The 27,207-nt window shown below is 38.0% G+C and overlaps 1 protein-coding gene and 1 pseudogene across 2 annotated transcripts in view; one reads left to right on the plus strand and one right to left on the minus strand.

The window, feature by feature from the left end:
• LRBA (LPS responsive beige-like anchor protein) overlaps positions 1 to 27,207 on the plus strand; it is a 751,045-nt gene that overhangs the window by 467,529 nt on the left and 256,309 nt on the right. The window lies entirely within an intron of this gene.
• On the minus strand, positions 1,776 to 2,985 carry LOC138843478 (transformer-2 protein homolog beta pseudogene; annotated as a pseudogene).

Here is a 27,207-nt window from a genome sequence, read left to right on the forward strand (position 1 = left end):
CACATGGGTACAGCAACTCAAGGTCCTGGGACTTCCTCTGCTGCTTTCCCAGGCACATTGGTAGGGAGTTGGATTGGAAGTGGAGCAGCGGGACTTGAATAGGCGCTCATATGGGATGCTGGCATTACAGGCAGTGGCTTAAACCTCTACACCACAGCACCGGCCCTTCCGTGAACTTTTTTTTAAAAAAGACATATAGTTATTTATTTGAAAAGCAAAGTGACACACACAGGGAAGGAGTGGGAGGAGAAAGAAAGAGAGAGAGCATCTGTCTACAGGTTCATTCCCTAAATGCCTCTAATAGCCAAGGCTGAGTCAGTTTGAAACAAGGAGCCAGCAACTCCATCCGGGTGTCTCATGTGGATGGCAGCTGCTCCAGTACTTAGGCCGTCTTCTTCTGGCTTCCAAGGTGGGTTAACAGGAAGCTGGATTGGAAATGGAGGAGCCAGGACTTGAATTGGCAACCTGAAGCAGGATGTAGGTGTCCCAAGGGGAGGCTTAACTTGCTGGGCCACAATATGTGCTCCTTCCATGAACTTTATTCAAGCGCACTTTTGAAAACATTTGAGTGATATGGGGTAAACAAAGGACCTGAGAATATTATTTTAAAAATGAACAGGCAGTCTTCAGTTTGTCCATGACACAGGTATGGTATTCGCTTCTCTTATTCCTTACTTTAAAGCACCCAGTTTTTTCATATGGCCTAAAAACTAGAACAAGAGTACATTTGTGGTGGAATGTATTGTCACTTGCTGACAGCTAGTTGAAATACCATTGTCCCCTTGTAACAGCTTTAAGAAAAAGCCTTTTAAAGGTATACATTGTGGCGGGTGCCGTGGCTCACTTGGCTAATCCTCTGCCAGCGGCACCAGAACCCTGGGTTCCAGTCCCGGCTGGGGAGTCAGGTACTAGTCCCGGTTGCTCCTCTTCCAGTCCAGCTCTCTGCTGTGGCCTAGGAGGGCAGCAGAGGATGACCCAAGTACTTGGGTCCCTGCACCTGCATGGGAGACTGGGAGGAAGCACCCAGCTCCTGGCTTCGGATCTGCATAGCGCCAGCCATGGCCGCCATTTGGGGGGTGAACCAACCAAAGGAAGACCTTTCTCTCTGTCTCTCTCTCACTGTCTATAACTCTCTCTCTCTGTCTCTCTCTCTCTCTCTCACTGTCTAACTCTGCCTGTCAAAAAAAAAAAAAAGGCATACACTGTGTAACTCTTTTCTTATTCTGTGGCTATAATACAGGTTACATACGGGCAGACAAACCCACATTTATATAATCATTAAGTGTTCACTGTACTGAAAGAGTTTTATTTCTAATAGTAGCAGGATAGAGTTGCAGAGTGTAATTTTTAACACTTAGTTGCAAGTATAAGTATGGCAGGTTTCTTGGGCTGGAGAAACAATCACCATTTTTGCCTTTAAATTTACTACTGACAACTTAATCTGAACTTTCTGCTAGGCATTGATATGTTAGAAAGGAAAGTAAAAACTGAACTGGTTATGGTTGCTTTCTGCCATTTGGTAGCATTTTGCACACAGGCTTCCATCTTTAGAATACTCTGGATTCAGTAGAAAAACCTTTTACCTTAAGTGTTGTACAATAGAAATTTCTCAGCAGTCAAAATTTAGACTGTAAAAAAATACATGCAAAACATACTTCTCTGAAAACACTTAACTTTGAACAAAGCACCAAACCAAACATGCAGAATGAAAACAGCAGTTCAACTCCACCAAAAGTAGTCATAAGAGGTGTAGAAGTCACCTAACTTCACGAGGCACTGTTCACTTTTCAAACGCGCCAATAAAAAATATTGTCCACAAACACCATCCTAGCTCCAGGGAAGGCTTCAGAGTGTTCAACTCCGTGCTTTAATAGCGATGAGGCAAGTGGGATTGAGATCTGCAATGTGATCCTCCATGACTATAGTAAGGAGAAGGTTCCTCTACCTGGGGCAGCTCTCCATCCGCCTCCTCCTGGCCACCTCTTCTGTAGACCTGCTGTAGCAGTCTCCATCATCATAGCCTCCATCATCCCCCCATCCTAGTAGTCCTGGTGCTATGAGCTGCCATTTGTGCATCTCCCCATGTAAATTCCTGGTGTTGGAGTATGTAGCCTCTGTGTTATGGAGAAATCAACTCTGATTCCACCCCCATCAAGTTCCATTTCATTGGAATGCTCTTTAGCTTCCTTGGCATCATCTACATATTCAAAATAATCAAAGGCAAAGGCAAAGGCAAACTTCTAGAATGCCTCGATTACTCTTCCTGTATAGTGGATACATCAGCAGTAGAGCCATATTTAGAGAAAACTCATATCTCTGTGGTGTACAAGCCCAACCTGAATACTCCAAGACCACAGTTGGGGTCAGGATTTGCCCAATTCCCAATATGACGCCAGAGAGCAGACATGGGAGAATGACTGTGGCTATGCCACCTGCAAAAATCTCAACTGTTACTACCTGCCGTGGGATCGTCTGTAGGAACAGGACTGAGTCTGTGACCTTCTGTAATGCCCTTGAGAGCTTCTTCTGGATCCAGACCGACATTCACATCTGAATCTGCACTTAGATCTGGAACACCTCGAGTCTGCCTTGGAGCATGACCATGCAAGGGTATGCCTTGCAGATTTCCCTGATCTGTAAGCATTTCACTTCTGGAGGCAGAATGGGATTCGCACTTGCCACTGTCCCTGCTTGCTGTCAACTTGCACCTTCTTTAAAGAAGCTCCCCTGCAGCCTGGCGAGAATGCTGGATTCCGAGCTGCCCAGTGCCAAAGTGCTCTCTGCACGGGCTCCAACGCTATCAGCCATCCTTCCATGAACTTTTTGAATACCTTTGTGCATTTAAAATGTAGTAAATGTGTACATCAGATGCATTCCTTTGGTTTTTTACTATGCCATGATCCTTGATTAAAATGCCCATCTTTGTTACATAGTAAATATAGTCACAATGTGGGCTGACATAGGCCTCCCGGCAACTCTGAGGTTTGCCTAATACAGATCTAGCCACAGCCAGAGCATTGCTCAATTTTTCCATGCTTAATTAAAACTGATGCAGTCTTGAAACTGTAAAATACTTGAAGTTGTAATGAGAAAACGATCTACCCACTTCAAAGTAAATAAAGTAGTGGTTGTAAAAGCAGCTTTCTCCTGGGATTATCTGCACTAAAGTTTTTCTCATCACACCAGGTGTAGTCCACATCATAATATTTTCTTATTCACGGCACTGTCCACACTATCTGCAAGAGAGGAGGTAGTCAATAAATATTTGCAGCAAAGAGGGAGGAAAGGAAGACTTTCCAGGGATTCAATAATTCATTGATTCGGTGATATATGGATCTATATCCTAGTTCCCCTGGAAGGTTTCCACCTAGAGAGTAGAAAAACAGGGTATCATTATGCCAGGATGCTTTAAAATCCTTAAAACCCACCCTAGTCATCCTTGTTTCCCACTCACTTCAGTCTGAAGCAGTTGTGTTTTCTGGCTAGCTTCCTTCCATCTATCATGAAATGTTATATTAACACTTGCCAGTAATCTCTGATAGTTCAGTCCTGTGTGTACATGTTTTTAGTCGTCTCCTCTATCTCACTTTTCATGTACTTTTTTCTCTGTTAAGTTACTAATGTGGGGCAGCTGTTACGGCACAACAGGTTAAGCTGCTTATTGGAACACTTGCATCTCATACCGGAGTGCCTGGGATGGAGTCTACCTCCACTTCCAATCCAGCTTCCTGCTCATGTGCCTGGAAGGCAGCAGGTGATGGCCCAAATACCTGGGTTCCTGCTTCCCAGGTAGGAGGCCCAGACAGAATGACTAGCTCCTGTCTTCAGCCTGCTCTAACCCTGGCTGTTGTGGACAATTGGGAGTGAATCAGCTGCATCCTCTGCCTCCCTGTGTCACCCTACATTTTAAATAAATAAATAAATAAATCATTTTTAAAAAGGTTACTAATGTGAACACTTACTAGAAAGCAGAGATCTTAATTTTCCTGGTAGTACTGTATAAATTTGATACCCCCCTTTTCCTAACAGATTTCTATCACTAAGCTTAAATATCTAATGTGATAATTCTCTGTATATTTTTAAAGATTTATTTATTTGAAAGGCAGTTACAGTGAGAGAGATGGTGAGACAGAGACAGATCTTCCCATCCGCTGCTTCACTCCCCAAATGGCCATAACAGGGAATCTGGGCCAGTCTGAAGCCAGGAGTCAGGAGCTTCTTCCAAGTCTCCCACGTGGGTACAGGGGCCCAAGTACTTGAGCCATCCTCCACTGCTTTCCCAGGTGCATTAGCAGGGAGCTGAATTGGAAGTAGAGCAGCTAGGACTCAAACTGGAGCCCTTATGGGATGCTGGCCTTACCTGCTACACCACAGTGCCAGCTTCCTGTGATAATTCTAGAGGTGGTACTCTGAATGCTCTTCTAAACTGTTGTGATGATAAGAACAACATGCCACTTACTGAACTCAGTGTGTGCCAGCCACTATGCTAAAGTGTTTTAATTTTCAAGACTTAATAAATTGTTAACGAGTTATATCCTGTTATCCTTATCTATGTAGAAACCAAGGCAGAGAGATTAAATGCCTTGTTTTATTATAAAGCTAGGGTATAACAAAGCATGACTGGCAAAGATGTGGGCAGTTTGTTTTGAAGCCATCAGGATTTCATTGTTCTTTTTGCAGTTGTTTGTGACAATTCCTGAAGTTCTGGCTTCCCATGGCTTAGATTATATTCACTGCACACGTGCCTTTTCCTTGTCTTCATGAGAAACTCCAAAGTCTTCCTCTTTTCCATTAATTTTCCTAAGAGGAGGCTAGAGCCTTGGTATCCCAAGCTGAAATGCTGTGATGTGATCAGATAACACAGAGAGATCTAAAGACCTATGTCTCAACAAGACCAAGTAACAGTTACAATGTTCATCATTTTAGGTACATTTTTAGAAAATGTTTATGGTGTGAACTATGTTAGGTAGTCAAGGAAATTTCCATAGTAATTTGTAGCAAATCATAGGAAAAATATGAGCATTTAAAACTGGCTTTAAATTATTGGTAGTTACATTCATGGCTGTTTATAAAAGATGGAGATAGAGTTAATAAAATGTTGCATATTTTATGCTTAGGAAATACTGTGGTTTATAATGAGTCTTTATACAAAATTGAAACTACTCTTATCAAAGAGGAAGCTGTATACCAAAACTAGTAAGCACTCAGAAATACATTGACATCAGTTTCAATTTCTGCTTTAATTTCAGCTTTCCATGGAATTTGATTGTATTGTTTAATAAGTGCTGAAATATTCTCTTTTCAAAAAAAGATTTTTTATTTACTTGAAAGGCAGAGTTACAGAGAGGGGGGTGGGGAGAGAGAGAGAGAGATCTTCCATTCACTGATTCTCTTCCCAGGTGGCTGCATTAGCCAGGGATTGGGCCAGACCAAAGCCAAGAGCCAGGGGCTTTGTCTGGGTCTCCCCTAAGGATGGAGGAGCACAAACACTTGGTCTATCCTCTGCTGCTTTCCCAGGCACATTAGCAGGGAGTGGGATTGGAAGTGGAGCAGGCAGGACTCACACTGGCGCCCATATGGGATACTGGCAGCGCAGGCGGTGACTTTACCTGCTAGCCGCAGCATTGGCCCCCTCTTCTATTTTTAGTCATATATGTATATTTTTATTATAAATTTAATATTCAAGTTCTTGCTCACGCAATACAGGACTGTTTGTTTAGCTAAAAATTTTGTCATGTCCAGTATTATTTGTACTAGTGAAAACCTTTTAGTCTGAAGTCAGTGTCCCTGATTGATCTTGTTTTAACTTTTAAGGTTAAAGTTACTTCGTAGTTTTCCTTAAATAGTTTAATTGGAAGTCTATTTAGAAGAAAGCCCAACAAGGTCCTAAAATGGTAACTTATTATTTGAAATTTGCCTTTATTTCACACTGTGCTTTATTTTGTCATGTCTTACACACTTCATGCATTATCTTATTTTTTGGCTCTTACAGCTATAGTTCTGATATTATCACTTTATTTTCAGAGCTCATTGAAGTGTCATGATTCTTTCCTTGCTCATTTCTTACAGGAGAATTGGAAAGGTGGATTTGTTAGGGCATTCGTTTTATTTAAAGTACTTTAAAATATATACTTTTAAGTGGAAATAGAACTCAAAATTATCTCCATATTATTTTACATATGTTAATCCTGTATTAAAAAAGACTTGAAAGAGAATGAACCAAAAATGAGAACAGTTAAAGTATATTCATAAAGTATATGAATAGTAGCCCTTAGGGGCTTCAAGTTTCCTTCATTATTATCTTTAAATTTATCCAGTACATTTACATATCTGTACATATAGACTAATGAATTTTACACTATAACATGTCTTTAAATAATTCTTAGATTATTTGGCATATTTATTGTCTTTTAAAAAGTACAAAAAAAAAACTTGTACTTTGTCATGGAAATTGCCACATGGAATTTGACATGGAGGTTGTCACATGGAATTATCAGTATTGAGTTGTCATATTAAGTATATATTAAATATATATAACCATATGGTTATGTATGGTTATATATTTATAAAACCATAGTGTATTTGCTTATGCACAATGTTGTATGTGATCAATATAAAATGAATTTTTAAAGGTAATATAATATAATATAAATAATAATATAATATAAAGATAGTTTAATATATTGTTCTTGTGATTATGTGATGCTAATATTTACAAGTTTCATTGTTGTAAGATTGCAGAGGTCTGTGTATCAAGGCTTATATATATTTTTGTCACAAGGTTGAAAAAGATTATTTCAAAACAATCTTCAATTTGGGGCAGGAGGGAAACTATGAATAAGACATTTGTCATCTAGTAGCGCTCAGTCTAATAATTTTACACTTTTTGAATATTTGAAGGCTTTTGACATTTCAAATGCAGATATGTTATAAGAAAATATATCGTAGTTCTAATATGTATTATTTTGTGTCCTAATACTACATGTAACTCGACTTTCTTTGCTTAGTTCTCTCTGCTTCCTGTAACTTATACACCAGGAAATTATGAGCTTATTTTATTCCCTATCCTTTAAACATACACAAGGAATTTAAAGGGCAGAGGTGGATGAGGTTGCCTATGTATAGAAAAAAAGGAATATATACTTACGTTGCCATTTATCATAGCTGCCTGTAGCAGTGAGAGTATATGTGTAACTATCCTATTGTTCTGTATACTGCTAATCCTATTTAAGTTCTCAGAGTGAATATCCATAGCCTAATACAGAAAAATGTAATGTCTAGATTGCAAAGAGGTAGAGATATATCCTTGGAAAACAACCAGTGAATACTCAGCAACAATCAACAAAAGAGCTGAGATGCACAGAATATTATATGCTGATTGGTAGGTTTGCAGACAAGGAAAAAAGGCATTGACTAGCTTAGTGCATTTAAGCCCAGTCTTAATGCAACAGCCAAGACTCAGGAGATACTCTGTGAGCAAAAATAACAAACGATTGAAAAGGGAGACTAAGGGAGAAAAAGAATAGTAGAGATTGAGAGATAGTAATGCTGAAGGTAACAAGAGCAGAGCCATTCACAGTAGTCAAGGGGTAGAAATAGATAGAAGGCAGAACATCTTCCTAGTCAGAAAATCACATGGAGGAAACATCATTATTTTCTTAGAATTGTGTCTGTGAACTATATTGAACCTGTTAAAAACTAAAGGAATAAAAATTAAAATAAAAAAAAATCACATAGAACTTCTCTTGTATTCTCAGGCATAGATGTGGGAGTCCTACATGCATGCTTGCAGGTAGAGATTGGTAGATTGTTACTCAGTGCAGTAATTGATTCCCATAATGATTACACATAACAACCAGTTATGGGGTGGTTTGAAAAATATTAGCTCTCACTGGGATAAAATCTAGGTAACTGGCAGGACGGCACTGCTTTCTAGAGGCTCTGGGGAAGAATTTGTTTTCTTGCGCTTTTTAGCTTTGAGAGTTGTTCCGCTTTCCTTGGCTTCTGGCTTCCTTCCTTCAACTTGAAGACCAGGAGCTATGGATTGAGTGCTTCTTACACTGCATTTCTCTAATCTAGTCTTCTGCCACCTTCCTCCACTTAGTGGATCATTGAAGTTACTTTGGGTGCACCTGAGAAATCCAAGTTAATCTCCCTGTTGTAAATTAGCTGAGAAGCCACCTCAATTCCATCTGCAACTTTAATTCATTTTTTGTGATGTGAAGTAAATATTCTTGAGTTCCAGGGATTAGGAGGTGAACATTTTTGGGAAACAGCATTATTTTGCCTACCTGGAATACCATCATGGTTTAGAAATATTTCCACTTCAACAAGTTTGGAATATTGTTTCTAAAAAGTTCTCTTATGGAACAATTTATCTTCACTGATCTTAAAATCACACAGTCTTTAACTTAAAAATAGACTGAAACATAGAAAACTTATGTCATTATAATTTTCATAAATTTATCAATGTAACATTATATAGTAGAGGTCTTTGTAAACTGTCATAGTTTTAGATAGCATTTGCCAATGGTCAAACCCTTGTAATTGCTGAGTGGTTTAAATTATGAATACAGACCTGTATGCTGTTCCTCTAAGTATCCATTCGGAGTTCTTAGTGGTGGAACTGGGGAAACCCCTAAAGAAAGAGGCCAACTTTGTGTTTGCATGTACTCCTCAAAGCATATTAGCTGGTGGTACTCCTGAAATGGTAGTTACAGAGTTTCCATATTGACCGGTGAGCTTGACTTTCTTCCAAAGATACCCTTCATTGAGATGTTGACCACAGAAAACTTCACAGGAAAGAGTAACGTAATAAAGCTGGTGCTTCACATGTAGGTTATATTTATCACATATCAAATGAAGAGCATGTCCTTTTATTTTTTAAATCCCCAAAATTAATTTTTTAAATTTATTTGAAAGGCAGAGTTACAGAGATAAGGAAAGACACAGAGAGAATGTCTTCCATCTGCTGGTTTGTTCCCCAAATGGCTGCAATGCCTAAGGGGCTGGGCCAGACTGAAGCCAGGAGCCCAGAGCTTCTAACAAGTCTCCCATGTGGGTACAGAGGCCCAAATATTTGAGCCATCTTCCGCTGCTTATCCCAGGTGCATTAGTAGGGAACTAGATCAGAAGTGGAACAGCTGGGTCTTGAACCAGTGCCCATATGGGATGCTATCATCTCAGATGGCGGCTTAACCCAATATGCCACAAAGCCAGCCTTGAGCATGTCCTTTTAAAATACTTATTTTGGATTTATCGATCATTAACATTTTTTGTACTCCCCACAACACATACACATCACTTCTTTCCTGAGCCATTTTTATATATCATGCTACTTTAACCATAAATACTTCTGTGTGAATTTTGTAAGAATAGGAACATTATCTTATTTATATAGCCACAAGAGTTATCAAATTTATCATACTTAGCCTTTTTTTTTCAAATATTTATCTTATTTATTTGAAAGAGTTACAGAGTTACAGACAGAGGCAGAGAGAGAGAGAAAGGAGGGGGGGGTCTTCCACCTGCTGGTTCACTCCTCAGATGGCCACAAAGGCTGGAGCTGCGCCGATCTGAAGTCAGGAGCCAGGAACTTCTTCCAGGTCTCCCACGCGAGTGCAGGGGTCCAAGGACTTGGTCCATCTTCTACTGCTATACCAGGCCATAGTAGAGAACTGTATTGGAAGTGGAGCAGCCGGGACTAGAACCGGCACCCATATGGGATGCTGGTGCTTCAGACCAGGGCTTTAACCCACTGTGCCACAGCGCTGGCCCCATATATAGCCTTAATAAGTACTTTAATCTACTATCCATAGTTCAGATCCATCAGTTGATGAAATAATGTCCTTTTTAGCACTTTTCCTCCAATAGAGGATTTAATCTAGGATTAGACATTATCTTAATTTCTTTAGATTCCTTTAATTTAATAATTCCTAAACCTGCCTTTGTCTTTTTTGACATTGGCAGTTTTGGAGAATACAGTTCTCCTACTCCTGTTATAAACATAATAACTTTCATTTAGATTTGTCTCCTGTTCCCTTATGACGAGATTCAGGTTTGGTGTGTAGTTGGCATTCCGCATCAGTGATTTGTCTTCTCAGTTTCACATCCAGAGGCACAGGATATCCATCTGCCCTTCAATGGTGATATTAATTTTGACCAGTGAAGCAAGGGTTTGTCTGATGTTTCCAGGAAATTTATTATTTTTTCTTTGTAATTAATAAGCAGTCTTTTTGGTAAAGACATGCAAATATCCTGCTTCTCATCACAATTCTTTCTCTGAAAGTGAGAATAAATCATAGGGTACTAAATTAGAGTCAAAGACTTAAAGCATATGTAGTTTAATAGAGAAACAAATTGGTATGTATAGAAATAATTTTGTAGATTTATGTGTATACTGGGCTAGTATATATGTTATTCTAAACTTTGTCCACTGGAATGACAAGAAGTAATTATACACAGTACAGGGTACACTCAATGCCTGGCTCTTAGTTTCTAATTTGCGGCAGTCAGAGGAACCCAGACCTCTGTAGAGAAACTGCTTATTCTGTTGCTGATGCGAACAATATACAAGGTGAACCTGGAGCATATTTTCATGGCAGAAAGCAAGGAAATGTTCAAAAAACAAGAATGAATTTATGACAAGGAGACATAGAAGCCAACTGAGTTACCAATGGCCAAAGTCAGAATAATTTGAGCAACAAAATAAATAACTTAGTATTGCCTTGTAACACAAAATATGAAATAAGTATCTGGGAGTCCATGCTGAAATATGTATTTAAATAAATAGGAGAGACTTGACAAAGCTACTTTATACAACTATCCAAAATAAGTTATAAAGATACTTCTATCATAGAAGGTGGAACAAGACTTTGCATTCCTCAGCTGTGGGCTATGCCTGGTAAATTTGCTTTCAAGAGTACAACATGGAAAGCCGGTGCCGCGGCTCAATAGGCTAATCCTCCACCTAGCGGCGCTGGCACACCGGGTTCTAGTCTGGTTGGGATGCCGGATTCTGTCCTGGTTGCCCCTCTCCCAGGCCAGCCCTCTGCTATGGCTCAGGAGTGCAGTGGAGAATGGCCCAAGTTCTTGGGCCCTGCACCCGCATGGGAGACCAGGAGAAGCTCCTGGTTTCGGATCAGCGTGATGCGCCGGCTGCAGCGCGCCAGCCGTGGCGGCCATTGGAGGGTGAACCAACGGCAAAAGGAAGACCTTTCTCTCTCTCTCTCTCTCTCTCTCACTGTCCACTCTGTCAAAAATTAAAAAAAAAAAAAAAAAAAGTACAACATGGAATGAATGGGAAGAAGTAACTGTACATTGGAGGAAATTGTCAAACATGACCTTGGCCAAGTGATCAGATTGGTATCTAAGGAAAAAGTCATGTTGTTTTAAATTATTTGAAAGAGCTATGGGGGATGGGGCAGGGAGAGGTCTTCCATCTACTGGTTCACTCCCTAGGTAGCCACAATGGCCAGTGCTGGACCAGACTGAAGCTTGGAGCCAGGAGCTTCATGGGCTTCATCTGGTCTCCTGTGGGGTAGCAGGGGCCCAAACACTTGAACCATCTTCCTTACTTTTCCCAGATGCATTAGCAAGGAGCTGGATCTGAATGGATAGCCGGGACATGAACCAGCACCCATATGGAATGCTGGCGTTGTTGCGGGAGACAGCTTTACCTGCTATGCCACAGACCCAGCACCGATAACAAATTTTGTTGATAGCATGTACTTGATGACATGATGTGACAAGAATGGCACTGTTCCTGTGGGTCTTTCTTCCTCAAACCCATAAGCTGAGTCTATTGAAAACAACAGACAAACATGAGTTGAGGAAGAGTCACAGTGTCATGATCAATACTCTTGGAAGCTCAAGTTTGTAAAAAGTGAGAGTCTTAGAAAGTATCACAGCCTAGAGAAGCCTAAGGAGACATGAAGAGTAAATGTAATGTGGTGTCTTGGATGGAATGGTGGAAAAGGACATTAGGAAACATTAAGGAAATTTGAATGAAGTGTAGAGTCCATTTAATAATTTTTGTCTGCATTTATCTTTACAGTGATGGCTATAAAATGATCATTTCCCAATATCATGCCTTCCGCCTTTACCTGTTAACATTATACTTAACATCAGATATTTCTGCCTCCCCAGTACATTTATCCATTTATTATTAGTGTGGTATAGGCTCATTAATTTTTATTATATTCAGTGGCCAGTAATTAATAGATACTCATTATAACTTTAGTTGTCAAATTGTTCTAGATTTGGCCAATGTGAAGCTTTTCAAGGCTGCTTTTGGATCTTTTCAACAAGCCTGTACATTCTTGAGCATTTTGTCTTTCCTAAAAAAATTTATACATTTTTAGGGTCAGCTCTGTGGCATATTAAGTTAAGCACCCAACTGTGGTGCCAGTATCCCATATGGGTGCCTGTTTGAGTCCAGGCAACTCCTCTTTCAATCCAGCTCTCTGCTAATAGCTTGGGAAGGCAGTAGAGGATGGTCCGGGGGACTTGGGCCTCTGTACCCTTGTGGGAGACCCAGAAGAGGCTCCTGGATCCTGGCTTTGGATAAGCTCAAGTCTGGCTGTTGTGGTCATTTGAGGGGACTGAACCAGCAGATGGAAGACCTCTCTCTCTGTGTCTCCCTCTCGCTGTCTGTAACTATGCCTCTCAAGTAAATAAAAATCTTTTAAAAAATTATGTATTTTCTTCCTTTTTTTTTTTTGAAAAGCGGAGATTCAGAAATCCTGTCCACTCCCCAAATGTCTGCAAGAGACAAGCGTGGGCCAATTTGAAGCCAGGAGCCAGGAACTCAATGTGGGTCTCCCAAGTGAATTGCAGGGACCCAAGTACTTGAGCCATCACCAGCTGCCTCTCAGAGCATTAGGAGGAAGCTAGAATGGGGAGTGAAGTTGGTACTCAGGTACTCTGAAATGGGATGTGGGCATCACAAGTGGCATTCCAACTGCTGTGCAAAATACTTGCCCCTCCATGTGTCCATTTAATTATCTCTCTGATAAATGTGGCATCTTGTTATTCAGCTTCATGTTTTTAAAAGCTTGTATTTTACTTGCAGACATCCTTTTGTTGGTGGATTTTACTGCCACATTGATATTGTATATGTGCTGCTGAAGTGAGCATGTACCACGTTGATATTGAAGCTTTGCAAAGCCACTTAGGAAGTAGTATCCTATTTGTGCATCGCAACATTTGTAAATTTGATGACAACATACATTTGTATATTCATAAAGATGCTTTTTAAAATGTTCAAACTACATCATGTATCTGTATCTAAATAGTATTTCTATAATTTATAAATAGTGGTATACTTAGTTTATAAAGGAAACTGTTGTTAGAAGGTTTCCATTTAATACATAAGTCAGTGAGCTTTTAAGTAAATGGAGAGGTGAATCAGCTATGCTGATCTTTTATAAGTCTGTTTATAATCATTCCATACCATTTTTGAATAGCTGCTAATGTGCCAGCTCTGTTCTATGCTGAGGCTACATTAAGAAGTAAAAATACCTATGATTTGGTTTCTCATGGAACTTTAGACATTAGTCATACAATCATTAATTATAATTATTTTGAATATACTAAGTATCAAACAGCCATTTAAAATTCCCTATATTGTATTTTCAGATAATTTTGTTCATCATTAGAGAAAAGAATTAATTCATTGAACATCTAGAAGAAATTTGTGAACTAGTTCTGCTAACTATATTAAAAGTGTTAAGAATATTGCTGAACAAGTAATCAGGCCCTGTTGCTCACTGCCTGGATAGCCAATTCACCAAAGTGTTAGTAAGAGCAAAGTGTTTATTTCAAGAAGCTGTCATCTTGGGGATGGAGAGATCTATTGATACAAAATGTGCTCTTTCTGCCCCTACCAGATAACAGAGGGTTTTTAAAGGACAAGGGTAGCTTAGAGGGGTGGGGCTAGAAAGAAAATAATGAGTCTATTTAACTGATAATTATGCAGATTTGTTCTGATGAGGGTCCATCAGGCTCATCCTGGGAAGTCCAGCCAGATGGAACCCTGTCAATATTGGGGCTCAGCATCAGTTGAGTGGAGGCTCCTTTGTTAGCTGGATCAAATGTCCAGTATTCCAAATCACCTCTCTTCAGTAGGCTCCTGAAATTCTTCTGCAAGCATTGCTGTACGGACTAGTCACTGGTATTCACCATATCAGCAATTGGTCTTTGTTGCATAGAATATGAAAACAAGGAAATGAAGGGAAGACCATTCAAGAGTACATATTTATTTTACTTCTCCATATTCATTTTTGTGGCCTCATAAGTTTTTAATGTACTTTTTATGTATTTTATTTTTACTTCTATAGTTTTAGATTCTATTCTTTAAGACACAATTGTTGGTAGTGGTCTGTATTTGATGAGGTAAGAATTACTAGTTTATGAATACTCATATTGATTAGCAGTATTTTATCTTTACAAAACTTTGTTATCGGTTGGTCAGAATATTAATCTGAAAGTGTTTTAAGTAAAATAAACTATACCATTTCGGTATGGGTAGGGGCATTGTGGTATTATATATTTGCACATTATAGTATTTCCTTATAAAATGAAGCAAATGAAGAGTTGTACCACAAAACCTGGAGTTGCTGTGCGATTTTATAATAGTCACCAATTTTCAGTTTGGTCTCTTTGTTTAAAAAGTAACTCATACATTTTATTTTTTGTTGTTTTTTTAGAAAAGTTTTATTTAATAAATATAAATTTTGAAAGTAGAACTTTTAGATTATACCGTTTTTTCCCCCCATAACCACTCTCTCACCCACGAACCATCCCATCTCCTACTCACTCTCCCATCCCATTCTTCATTAAGATTCATTTTTAATTATCTTTTTTTCCAACTTTATTATGTATAAATACAAATAATGATTTTTAAATAAAATACTTGGATCTATGAGAGAGAAATCATATTATCCCGTAAACACTTTGGCCAACTCCTAGTAAAGTAATGAAAAATTACCTACTAAGTAAAACAGACCAATGAAAAAAAAGTTTGGTGTATGCTCCTGGCAATGAAGAATTAGACTTAAAAAACATGCCCTCTTTCATATAACATATTCTCATAAGAGTTGCATGGTAGTCCAATTTCTAAATAAAATTATGAACTAAGTTACAGATTATTGTAATAACGTAGCCAAGAAGACTGTGAAAATTAGCCATGGGTCAAAGGATTTAGTTAAGACTTTATCTTAGGGTGAAAGATAACACAGGTCCTTAACCAACTCTAAAGGAAAGTTGACAGTAAACCTTTCAGTCACAACTAGTCACGATTTTCATTCAGAAATGTTTGTTATATATCAAATTTCTCTTCACAGATACTATGTCCATTTTCTTCATAGTCTTCTCTTGTTACCACCATATCTTCAAAATCATTGTTCTCTGATATCAATTAAAAAATTGTCACACATTTTTAATTATCTTTATATGCAGATCAACTTAGTATATACTAAGTAAAGATTGCAACAGTTTGAACCCACACAGACACACAAAGTATAAAGTACTGTTTAAAGGCTATTTTTACCCTTAATTCTCATAGGACATGAGACATAGAACTTATTTCGCACATTAAGGATAGAGATCCTCCATGGGGAGTAAGTTCACAGTGACTCCTGTTGTTGATTTAATAATTGACACTCTTATTTATGATGTCAGTAATCACCCAAGGCTCTTGAGCTGCCAAGGCTGTGGAAGCCTCTTGAGTTCACAAACTCTGACCTTATTTAGGCAAGGCCATAATCAAAGTGGAAGTTCTCTCCTCCCTTCAGAGAAAAGTACATCCTTCTTTGATGGCCCGCTCTTTCCACTGGGATCTCACTCACAGAGATCTTTGATTTAGGTCATTTTTTTGCCTCAGTGTCTTGGCTTTCCATGCCTGAGAAACTCTCATGGGCTTTTTAGCCAGATCTGAATGTCTTAAGGGCTGATTCTGAGGCCAGAATGCTGTTTAGGGCATTTGCCATTCTATGAGTCTGCTGTGTATCCTGCTTCCCATATTGGATCATTCTCTCCTTTTCACTTCTATCAATTATTATTAGCAGACACTGGTCTTATTTATTTGATCCCTTTGACACCTTATCCTATCGTTATGATCAGTTATGCACTTAAAATAAATCACTTTAACTAGTAAGATGGCATTGGTACCTGCCAACTTGATGGGACTTGGAGTCCCATGGCATATTTCTAGCTTTACCTTAGGGGTAAGTCCGAGTGAGCATGTGCCGAACTGTACATATCCTCCCTCTCTTATTCCCACACTAATTTTTAACAGAGCTCAATTTTCAGTTGGATTTAAACTCCTAAGAATAATTGTATGTTAATTAAAGAGTTCAACCAATGGTATTAAGTAGAAAAAGAAAATACCAAAAAGAATAATTGGTAAGCTGTTCCATGACAGTCAGGACAAGGACTGATCAAGTCATTGGTTTTCATAGTCTAAGTTTGACTTCGACAGGTTTCCTTTTAGTTGCTCAGTTTTTCCTATCAGGAAGAACATGATATTTGTCCCTTTGGGACTGGCTTATTTCACTCAGCATGATGTTTTCCAGATTTCTCCATTTTGTTGCAAATGACTGGATTTCATTTTTTTTTTTTTACCACTGTGTAGTATTCTATAGAATACATATCCCATAATTTCTTTATCCAGTCTTCTGTTGATGGGCATTTAGGTTGATTCCATGTCTTAGCTATTGTGAATTGAGCTGCAATAAACATTGACGTGCAGATAGCTCTTTTATTTGCCCATTTGATTTCCCTTGGGTAAATTCCGAGGAGTGAGATGACTGGGTCATGTGGTAGGGCTATATTCAGTTTTCTGAGGAATCTCCAAACTGTCTTCCATAGTGGCTTTACCAGTTTGCATTCCAACCAACAGTGGATTAGTGTGCCTTTTTCCCCACATCCTCGCCAGCATCTGTGGTTAGTTTAATCCATACATTTTAAAATTCTCTGGATCTGTGCTTTCTATAAATAATAAATACTCAATACTCAAAGTATACATTTAAATAGAATATTTATAGTGATTATCTGCCTTCTTCAACCTTTCTGTTGTTGATTTTTGTGTCTCCAGACTGGCACAGCACCTGGTGTACCGTTGGCATCAGAAAATATTTTTTGAATGATTGAATATGTAAAAAATTTAACAGGAGTCACTGTGCACTTACTCCTCATGTAGGATCTTTGTCCTTAGTGTGCTGTACATTGAGATTTAATGCTATAACTAGTACTCAAACAGTATTTTTCACTTTATGTTTCTGTGTGGGAGCAAACTGTTGAAATCTTTACTTAATGTATGCTAAACTGATCTTCTGTATATAAAGAGAATTGAAAATGAATCTTGATGTGAATGGAAGGGGAGAGGGAGTGGATAAGGGGAGGGTTGTGGGTTGGAGGGACGTTATGGGGGGGAAGCCATTGTAATCCATATTCTGTACTTTGGAAATTTATATTCATTAAATAAAAGTTAAAAAAAATTTCTTTAAGCACTAACTTTAACATATAGAAAGCCAGTTTTATTTGCCATCTTAATGAGTTAGCTTTTAAAAAATGGCACTTTTAAAAAATTAATGAGAAGGATTTATAATACCATATGCTAATGGTTATATTCCTGAAAAGGCTCCTTGGTAGTATTTTGTTGAGGAATTTAAGCTACTATGGGAAAATTAAATTTAAAAGAACTGTGGTCAGAATAAAACTCAAGAAGGCTCTGTTGGTGGCCGATGCTGTGGTATCGCAGATTAAGTCACCACCTGAAATATCAACATCCCTTTTGGATGCCAGCTCCAGGCTGTTCCGCTTTCTTTTTCTTTCTTTCCTTTTTTTTTTTTTTTAAAGATTTATTTATTTATTTATTTATTTGAAAGGCTGAGTTACAGAGAGGCAGAGGCAGAGAGAGAAAGAGAGAGAGAGAGAGAATCTTCCATCTGTTGGTTTACTCCCGAAATGGCCCCAATGGCCAGAGCTGGGCCAATCTGAAGCCAGGAGTCAGGAGCTTCTTCCAGGTCTCCCACATGGGTGCAGGGGCCCAAGGACTTGGGCCATCTTCTGCTGCTTTCCTAGGCCATATTGGAGAGCTGGATTGGAAGTAGAGCAGCTGAGACTCGAATTGGTGCCCATATGGGATGCCAGCACTGCAGGAGGCTGCTTTACCTGCTATGCCATAGCACTGGTCCCAGTTGTTCCTCTTTCAATCCAGCTCCCTGTCGATGTTCCTTGGGAAAACAACTGAAGATAGCACAAGTACTTGGGCTCCTGTGTTCCTGACTGCTGGCTTAGGCCTGGCCTAGACCCTGCTGTTGTGGCCATTTAAGGAGTGAACCAGTGAATGGAAGACCTCTCTCTCTCTCTCTCTCTCTCTCCCCGACTCTGCCTTTCAAATAAATAAATAAATCTTTTTTAAAAAAGAAAGCTCTCTTGATTATTATATTTACTAAAACATATTGATATTTATTAAATAAAGGAAGTAGAATAATTTCATATTTCTTTATTTATAATTCTGTATTGTCAATTTCCATTTACTAATTGTTGGCTAAAAACATTTTAGGATTTCTTTTCTCTGCATTTACAGTTAGATGCAAGGATTTCTTGTTATAGATAATAAGTAAGATAATTTGGAGGCTCATCCTCTAACAGACTGTTAAAGTCTGGTATTGAATTCTGTCCTGGTTTTATTCATTTTTGTCTGATCTTATTTCCTGGGTCTGCCAACTGACTTGGTTCTTCAAAGTCACTCTGAAGACCTCTAATTTAATTATCTGCCTCTATTTTCCTTCCCCATCTTGCCCACTTCCTTTGCCCTGCCAAACTCCTGGTGGTGGTGGAGCCTTGATTATATCCATGGTATCTCTTTCCTAAAACACAAGTGTGGGGAGCAACTCGGACTAGACTAAGTTACTGGAATTAAGACTTATTCTATGCATCTGCTCTCCCACAATATGGCGCTGAGAACGGAGAAACAGCTTCTACACAGCTGCCTCCAGTTCAACCAATAAACTGTAGGACCTGCTCCTGATTGGAGGAGGGCAGCGTACTCGGCGTGTGGGTAGCAGAGTTGGGATTGGTGGAAGAGGACTATAAAGGAGGAGAGAGACAACATGCACCAGGAACATCTATCTGAAGGAACACCTGTGCAGCCCCCGAGAGAGCCGGCCGGCGGTGTGCCGCTCCCCCGCGGAAGTGGGGAAAGTGGCTAGGGGGAACCGCCCTTCCACGGAGGTGGAAGGGTCGGTAGCCAACCCGGGAAGAACCAGCAGCAAACCTGGGGAGGGCCGAGCAGACAAAAGAACAGCGCAGGGTCCTGTGTCGTTCCTCCACGAAGAGGGGGAGCGACAACAAGCCTTCCTTATTCCTCTCTTATACCCATAACATCTCTCTCCCTCTCCTTAGAAACCTGCTATGTGCCCTGCTGAAAGTCCTGGCTTTGTAGCATACACTTTCTGTTACTCATTCTGTACCTACACTGAGACTCCAACCACCAAGCCAGATCATGGCAAACTCTTGATAACTTTATGTAAATGTTGCATACATACATACACACTTAGTTGCTAAAAGAAAGTTGCATTAAGGAATCTTTCTGGGGGTTTGGCAGGTGTATGTTTGTGAAGGATACTGTTACTGGTGTGGAAACTGTTGGGATATTCTTAACTTTCTGGCTTGATAATTTCTCTAGACCTTGGCACAAACTATACTTTTCTGTTTTCTCAAGGGTAAGCATGGTGAAGAAAAATTTATATGTACAGTTTTAATTTCAAAGTAAACTTTTCTCTGAGGCTTACCAGCTTGTTTTTGTTGGTAATTTACAATGCCAGTCTGACATATAACGTACAAGAGTTTTATGTTTGATTCAGGTTTTTACCTGTAAGTTTTTGTCAGTCTTCTGTTGCTCTAATTGACTATGATTGTCCATATACAATTTTATATATTTACATGCTTATTTTGTTGGTTCATTTTATATTGAATATTATACAATCTTATAGAAAGTCCAGATAATCTCATAACAGGAAGCTAAAATAATGATAAAATGTTTTAGTTAAAGAGCTATTTTCTTCAAAAGATTAACTACCTGTTACTGAGCAGCAAATACTGGCTTCATACTATTATTTAATACCCTAAGAACAGTAATGTATTGTAAATGAGTGCACAGATGGAAGATAATTTCTAACTTATCTTAGTTTTGGCCAGCCATTTAAAACTAAACCACCGTACAAAAACTTAGCTAACATGCGAAAGAAGCATAAAGGCACATGGAATGTAATTAAATAGATTGTACTTCACTATGATATTTACATACTAGCCACTGAGATATTTGTATACTTATCTGTTAGTAAAATGGCATCAGAAAGAAATAATATTTGGACGTCTTGATTATAATAGGCTTCCAAAACAGTAAATATTACTTACTATTCTAAACATGCTGTTAAGAGGTGAGCTACTTTATTGGAGATACTTGCTATAGATTTTTTAATATATAATTTTATTTTTTATTTATTTTATTTGAAAAGGAGAGGAGGTAGGGGGAGAGAGAGAGAGAGAGAGAGAATTAATTAATGAATATCTTCCCTATACACTGGTTCACTCCCCAGATACTTGTAACAGCCAGTGCTGGGCCAGGCTGAAGCCAGAAAGGTGGAAAATCTCCCGTGTGGGTGGCAGGGACTCGACTACTTGAGCGACTGCCTGCTGCTTTCCAGAATACACATTAGAAGGAAGCTGGAGTCAAGAGCAGAGCCAGTACTTAAATCCAGGCACTCTAACATGAGATGTGTCTATCCCAAGCAATATGCTTAACCACTGCAGCAAACACCCGCCCCTTCCTTTACATTGTAATTTTTAAAGATCCATTTCTGGTTGTTTCCAAATAGTCACTCTTTACATTTCAGAATGGAACTGTTGCGGAGTGTCAGAAATAGAACAAGAGTGGGCATTTAGCATAGTGGTTAAGACTTCAATTGGGAAGCCCTCGTATGAAAGTGCCTGACTTTCGCCTCTGTTCCTAATTCTGCTTCCCTGTCAGTGTACACCCTGAGAGTCAGCAGTGATGGTTCAAGTAGTCTGGTCCCTGCTACCCATGTGGGAGATTCTCATGGAGTTCTAGACTCTCATCTTTGGCCTGGCCCAGCCTTGGCTGCTGTTGGCATTCTGGGAGTGAACTAGCAGATGGGAGCTGTCTCTGTCTCTCTCTCCCTCTCTACACCTCTTAAATAGATAAGTTAATTTAAAAAAATTTTTTAAAGAAATAGAATGATTCAGCCATCTCTAAAATGGAACATGAATGCCCATTTTTTTTTGAAAATCTTTCATCTGAAATATTTTTAGATGACCAATTAAAGATCAAAATATAGTATTTACAATTTTGTATAAAATTTTGATATATTAATTCAACATATATTTATTCAGCCCCTATTAGTATGAATGCCACTGTGCTAGGAATTTAGCTAATATGCTGAAACTAATTCTCTGTTATACTGTAGTCACTCCAAACCTAGTGTACTCTTTTTTTTAAATATTTATTTTTATTTATTTTTGAAAGAATGTTATAGAGACAGAGAGAGAGAGAGGTCTTCCACCTGCTGGTTCAATCCCCAAATGGCCACAACAGCTGGAGCTGAACCAGTCTGAAGCCAGGAGCCAGGAGCTTCCTCCGGGAATCCCATGTGGGTACAGAGGCCCAAGGGCTTGGGCCATCCTCCTCTTTTTTTCCCAGGCCATGGCAGAGAATCAGAAGTGGGATCAGAAGTAGAGTAGCTGGGACTTGAACTGGCACCCATATGGGATACCAGTGCTGCAGGCCAGCCCCCTAGTGTACTCTATTTACACGATGTGTTATATGGGGATTCCTAGTCCACTCATCTTCCTGTGACCCTGCCTTTCAGTTCCTATCCTCAGCCCCTCTTTCTTAATGAACTCTAGAATCAGCATCTCTTTCCTGGAATGTGTGCTCATTTTTTTTTTCCATCTTTGTCCCCCACCCCACCCCCCAAAATAGGCTTGCTTCAGCTCCAGCCATAGAATCTAGAGCAGATAAATGGATGTTCTTAAAATGTTTTTATGAAAACGCCAATTATAGCTTCACAGATTTTTAAAACCCTTAAAAAAAAACACTTCTCAATATCATACTTAGTAAATAGGAAGAAGTGACAGAATGGTCCTAAGTATTATAAAATATTAGAAAAATAGAAAAATGTTAAAAGGAATTAGAATTTAGTATCAATAAAAATTTATACTTGTGACATTACAAGTTTAGTTATATTTGTAATAGGATGGAACTAAGCTATGATCTGAGTTTTGAAAAATGAACAATTCTTAAAATGTTGCTGTGTGGAATGTAATTGTTGACAATATCCCAGAATATATTCATTGGAAGAATATAGTCTTGTATATTTAATATGTTGAGGAAGAGTGTTCTTTAAGTATTTATAATTGATAAATAGGTGATTTTGATAATTTGGGCAGTTTATTTTTTGGCAGATTGACTTTGGAAAAATTGGCCTGCCTTTCTGTGCAAGAACCTTTGCAATGCAGTAATGAAAAGCTGTCATAGAAAGCTTGTTTTCTTTGGAGCTATGTGACCTTGGACAATTTAATTGAAATTTTTGAGACTTAGTTTCCTCTATTGTGGGGGGAAAACAGATAATAGCACCTACCTCATAGAGTTGTTGAGGGAATAAAATAATTCATATAATAGCAGCTAGCATAATGCCAGACAATTACTAAGGGTTCACAAAATGTAGCAGCTATTATTAAGTTGTGATAAAGGTCCCAAGACAGAAGGGATCCTTTGTGAGGAATTTTACAAATTAACTGAGTATGTTTCATAAAATATGTCTGCTTTCAAAAGTACTGTGAATTAAAGCACTCATGCTGGTTATTTTTATTTCCTGCTAATAAAGACTAGTATACTATACAGAAAGTAAGTGCAAATTGGAATGTTAGTCTCCTCTAACATTTCTCTGCTGCAAGTCCCTGCTGTTTTGATGAAGAATTGTAGATTTTTGAAAGATAATTTAAACTTGGTAGGTATATCCTGGGTTTCATTTTATATTAGGTATCAGATACGACATTTTAAAAATATCTTTACTTCCGTGAGAGAATGAGTGCATGGACTGTGTCCCCATCCCTGTTGAAGACACCCCAGTAAGCTGGGTGTGCCCTGTCATAGGGGATGGGGTTGTATGTTTCAGAAAGAAATAGTGGATAGTTGGTTGAGAGAAGACAAGGGATTGCTGATTATTATTGATACCTAACACCTGATAATTAAGAACAAAGTGTATTTTTACTTTGCAAAATACTTTTATGTTGTGGCAGTGCTTATAAGTCTCAAGGCTGTGCAAATAGAACATGTGCAGGAATTGAGTAATGTAAATATTTTTGCTTTTCTCCTTAAATATTTTTTAGAAAAAATATATATGTAGAATAAGGAGAATATAAATAAATATGTTTAAGGCATTCCATTTGCTCTGTGGCATTAAAGCCTTGAGTTGAGAAATAGCCAGTACAAGTTGTTTATAAAGCCAAAAATTGGTAGTGTCAAATGCATTACTCTCCTTAAAGTTTAATTTCAGTTTATATGCTGTTTATTTGGAAAGTTACCTGTTTAAGGAAGCATTTCATTTGTGTCCTGGAGTTGATGAATTTGGGAGAGCCATATTTTAATCCTTGATTCCCTGAGGATTTTCTTTCACAATACCTTTCTCCTTTAAGTCGCTAAAACTACAGTCCTTTTGAGTGAATAGGGGCTATTTTATACACCACCCTGCTCCCAATCCAATTAAAGGTTCCATAATAGATGGATTAGGGAAAGTTTACTTCTTAGCAGAAATAAAGCTTAGAAAAATGGTGCCCAGATAGCAAGAGGGAATGTGAGGGAAAGCGGAGAAAATTAAGGAGATAATAGTCGGTAATCTTAACTTGTCTGATGTTTGCGCTGTTCACAATATAGCAGACTTTTAGAATAAGGGGAACAATACTTCAGATTCTTTAACCATTTTGTTGCTGCAGTTTGGCTGTCTCTTCAATTTTCTTCACTTTTGCTTTTGTTATCTGCATCTTGGGCAAATATGTCTAATCCTTTACTTCAAGTGTCTGTGTGTTTTGTCGCATTTTCTTTTTTCCCTTTTGAGTGGGAGTGATAGTGTTGGGAGGAGGTAAGGGGATGGAAAAGTTAATCTGGATAACAATCTGCTTGAATAATTATAAAAAATAACCTAAGAGCAAGGATACTTCAGATTTCATTTGAGTGTATGTATTTATGCATATGTATATATTTTAGAACTTAAGGATTGTCATTTAAGTGTTGTTAAATATTTTTTAAGTTTTTATGTGAATTTTATAAATTTTCCATATGACTCTAATAGACCTATTTTAGGACAGTGATGTATTTGGACAGAATGTAAATCAATAAAATTAAAATTCTGATATTAATTTTTTGTTTAAAAATAAATATTTTTGTCATTGCTGATCAGCCATGTTTCTACTTTACAATGTCTCATCATAAACTTGGAAGATTCTGCCTTTTAGTTCCTAAGAAAATCTGGTAATTTTTCACCTATGATGAGCACCCATTAAAATCATTACAGAAAACTGAACAGGGATATTGCTTTGTTGTATTCTGCCACCCTTGGAGCAGTCAAATGAAGTCTTTCCAAGACAAACAACCAAGGGTCAATTTTTAAAATTATTTGGCTATTATTATTGTTCTGAAAGTGTCTCTAGAACTTTTCTTTTCCAGGGATAGTGGATTGTGGTAAGGCTAAATGTTTAATGAGTCTCTACGTTAAAGGCTGCACTTATCTTCCAATTAACCCCAAGACCACTCTGGCATTTTTGTAAATCCACAGAAGTATTTTGAGTGAGGCCTAAAGGGTAAGCTGCAGGCAGCCTGTGAAAAATGTAAAAAGACTAACCTGCTAACAAACCCTGTGCAATGGGACAAAGAAAGTTTAATCCGTATTATGGTAAATGCAGGCTTAGTGTCCCAAAAGGGCTTTGCAGAGTGGAGCAAAACAAAGAAGGGGCAGCGCTAATAAAAATCCAGTGCTTTTATTTTTATACACAAAATTGTTGCAAAAGAAAAACTGATAATAGCATTAAGAAAAGGTTTGAATAGTGGTTTTAAATATGATACTAAACATTGTATTTGTTCACCAATTGAATGCAGTTTGTTGTACATAAAGAAGCTAAAAGTAACATGTGCAGCGTGGCCATGTTAATATTGCTCAAGAAACCTTTAGTTGAATAGTATGATTTTAGTGCTTTAGTTCAGAGTCATAATATCATGGTAGCATTCCTGTTGCAAAATGTACAAATAATTCTTGTATATGAAAAACCGGGATTAAAAAAGGCTTGTTTGTTCAAGCTTTAACTGCAGTAATTTATTACATGCCTTCAGTGCTTTAGGGGAAATGTATGCTGTTTATGAACATACCTGTAAGTTTAGAATCACGTAGTCCAAATGGATAAGAAAAAGAAATTGTTTTTTCTTTTTTGACTTAACTATTCCTGCAGAAGGATTATTACTGAATTTTGGAAAGTCTACATTTTATGAGCCTCAAAAATCAAAGATCAAGATAATTTTTACTCTAGTAGGTAACAGAATTGTGATTAACTGTCCTGAAGTGAGTTAGAAGAACTTGCTTTCATTGTTTAATCACAGCTTAAAATGACTGCCTTAATGAGATTTTAAGATAAATTCTAATATAACTTTTTATTTTCCTTAAATCCTAACCCAAATTTATTTTTAATTCTTAAAAAATTTTATTTAAGTTAACCAAGTTTCAGATGTTCCATATATAGATTTAGGAACACAGTGATACTCTCTACCCTACCCTCCCTCCTGCCAACACTCCAACAATTCTTCCTCCTCCCTTTCCCATTCTCACTGTTAATTTTTACAAAGATCTATTTTCAGTTTACTTAATGATCGTAAAATTAACCTAACACTAAGTAAAAGAGTTCAATAATAGTATGAAGGAAAAAAAAGCACTTTTTCTCAATGGAAGAGACAAGGGCTGTAAACAATCATTGAATTTCAAAGTGTCCATTTCACTCCAATACATTACTTTTTAGGTACTCTGTTAGTTTAACCCAAATTTCAATGCAAATATTTACCATCTTAGCCATTATTCAGAACATATATATAAACTATTTTAAAAACACAAGATGGGTGTGGACATCCTAAACAGGCAGTTCTCATTCACCATCTATCTACCAGAGAGTTAGGTTGCAAATTCTTTTTCAAAAAAGTTAAATGCTCAAGGTTTTGCTCAAAAAAGTATGTATTTGCAGTTTCACAGTAATAACAATGCCCTGAATATGATTTTAAAATTCAGTAATTAAAAGAATTTATCATGAATTTAATCAGTATTGTCACAGCTATTACAACAGAGTGATGTTCCATATTATTATGTAGAATTATAGCAAAGAGATATTACAATATTGGAATTTATTTCACAGTTTGCTTATGGCCTTCTATTGACTATAAACTTTTATATTTATTTTATATAGTGTATTTTAATCTGTAAACCAAAATTTTTTTGAAATTGCAAGAGAGCATTTTTTTGTTTAAATATTTATTTATTTATTTGAAAGGCAGAGTTACAGAAAGATAGAGAGAGGCAGATAGAGAGAGATCCTCCATCCACTGGTTTACTCCCCAAATGGCTGCAGCTGGGCTGGACCAAAGCCAAAGCCAGAAGCTGGGAGCTTCATCCTGGTCTCCCACATGGATGTACAGACCCAAGCACTTGGACCATCCTCATCTTTCCCAGGCAATTACTGGGAACTGGATTGGAAGTGGAGCAGCTGGGACTAAGACTGGCACCCATATGGGGTGCCAGCATTGCAGGCAGTGGCTTAACCTGCTGTGCCACAGTGCTGGCCCCTAAAAAACATTCTTTTTAGTTGAGATTATCTTAATTATGATGTTAATATTAAAAATGTTAGCAATTCCTTTTAATATGAAATGCTTTACAGATTTCAAGGACTTTGACAAGCTTAATTTCATTTTGGGGTCTGTGGAATAGGAATTAATGTTTCCTATTTTACAGATGAGAAAGTTGAGGCTGTGTGAGGTAAAACACTTTCATAACATCACACTGATAAGAAGTGATGCAATTTAAACAAGTCTAGGATTCCAACTTTGAATCATCACTCCGTAATTCAGTGCAGTGTTCAAACATGTCACAG

Source organism: Oryctolagus cuniculus, chromosome 8 (genome assembly GCF_051225735.1).
Source record: "Oryctolagus cuniculus isolate XC-2025 breed Fujian yellow rabbit chromosome 8, ASM5122573v1, whole genome shotgun sequence".
Lineage (NCBI taxonomy): Eukaryota > Metazoa > Chordata > Mammalia > Lagomorpha > Leporidae > Oryctolagus > Oryctolagus cuniculus.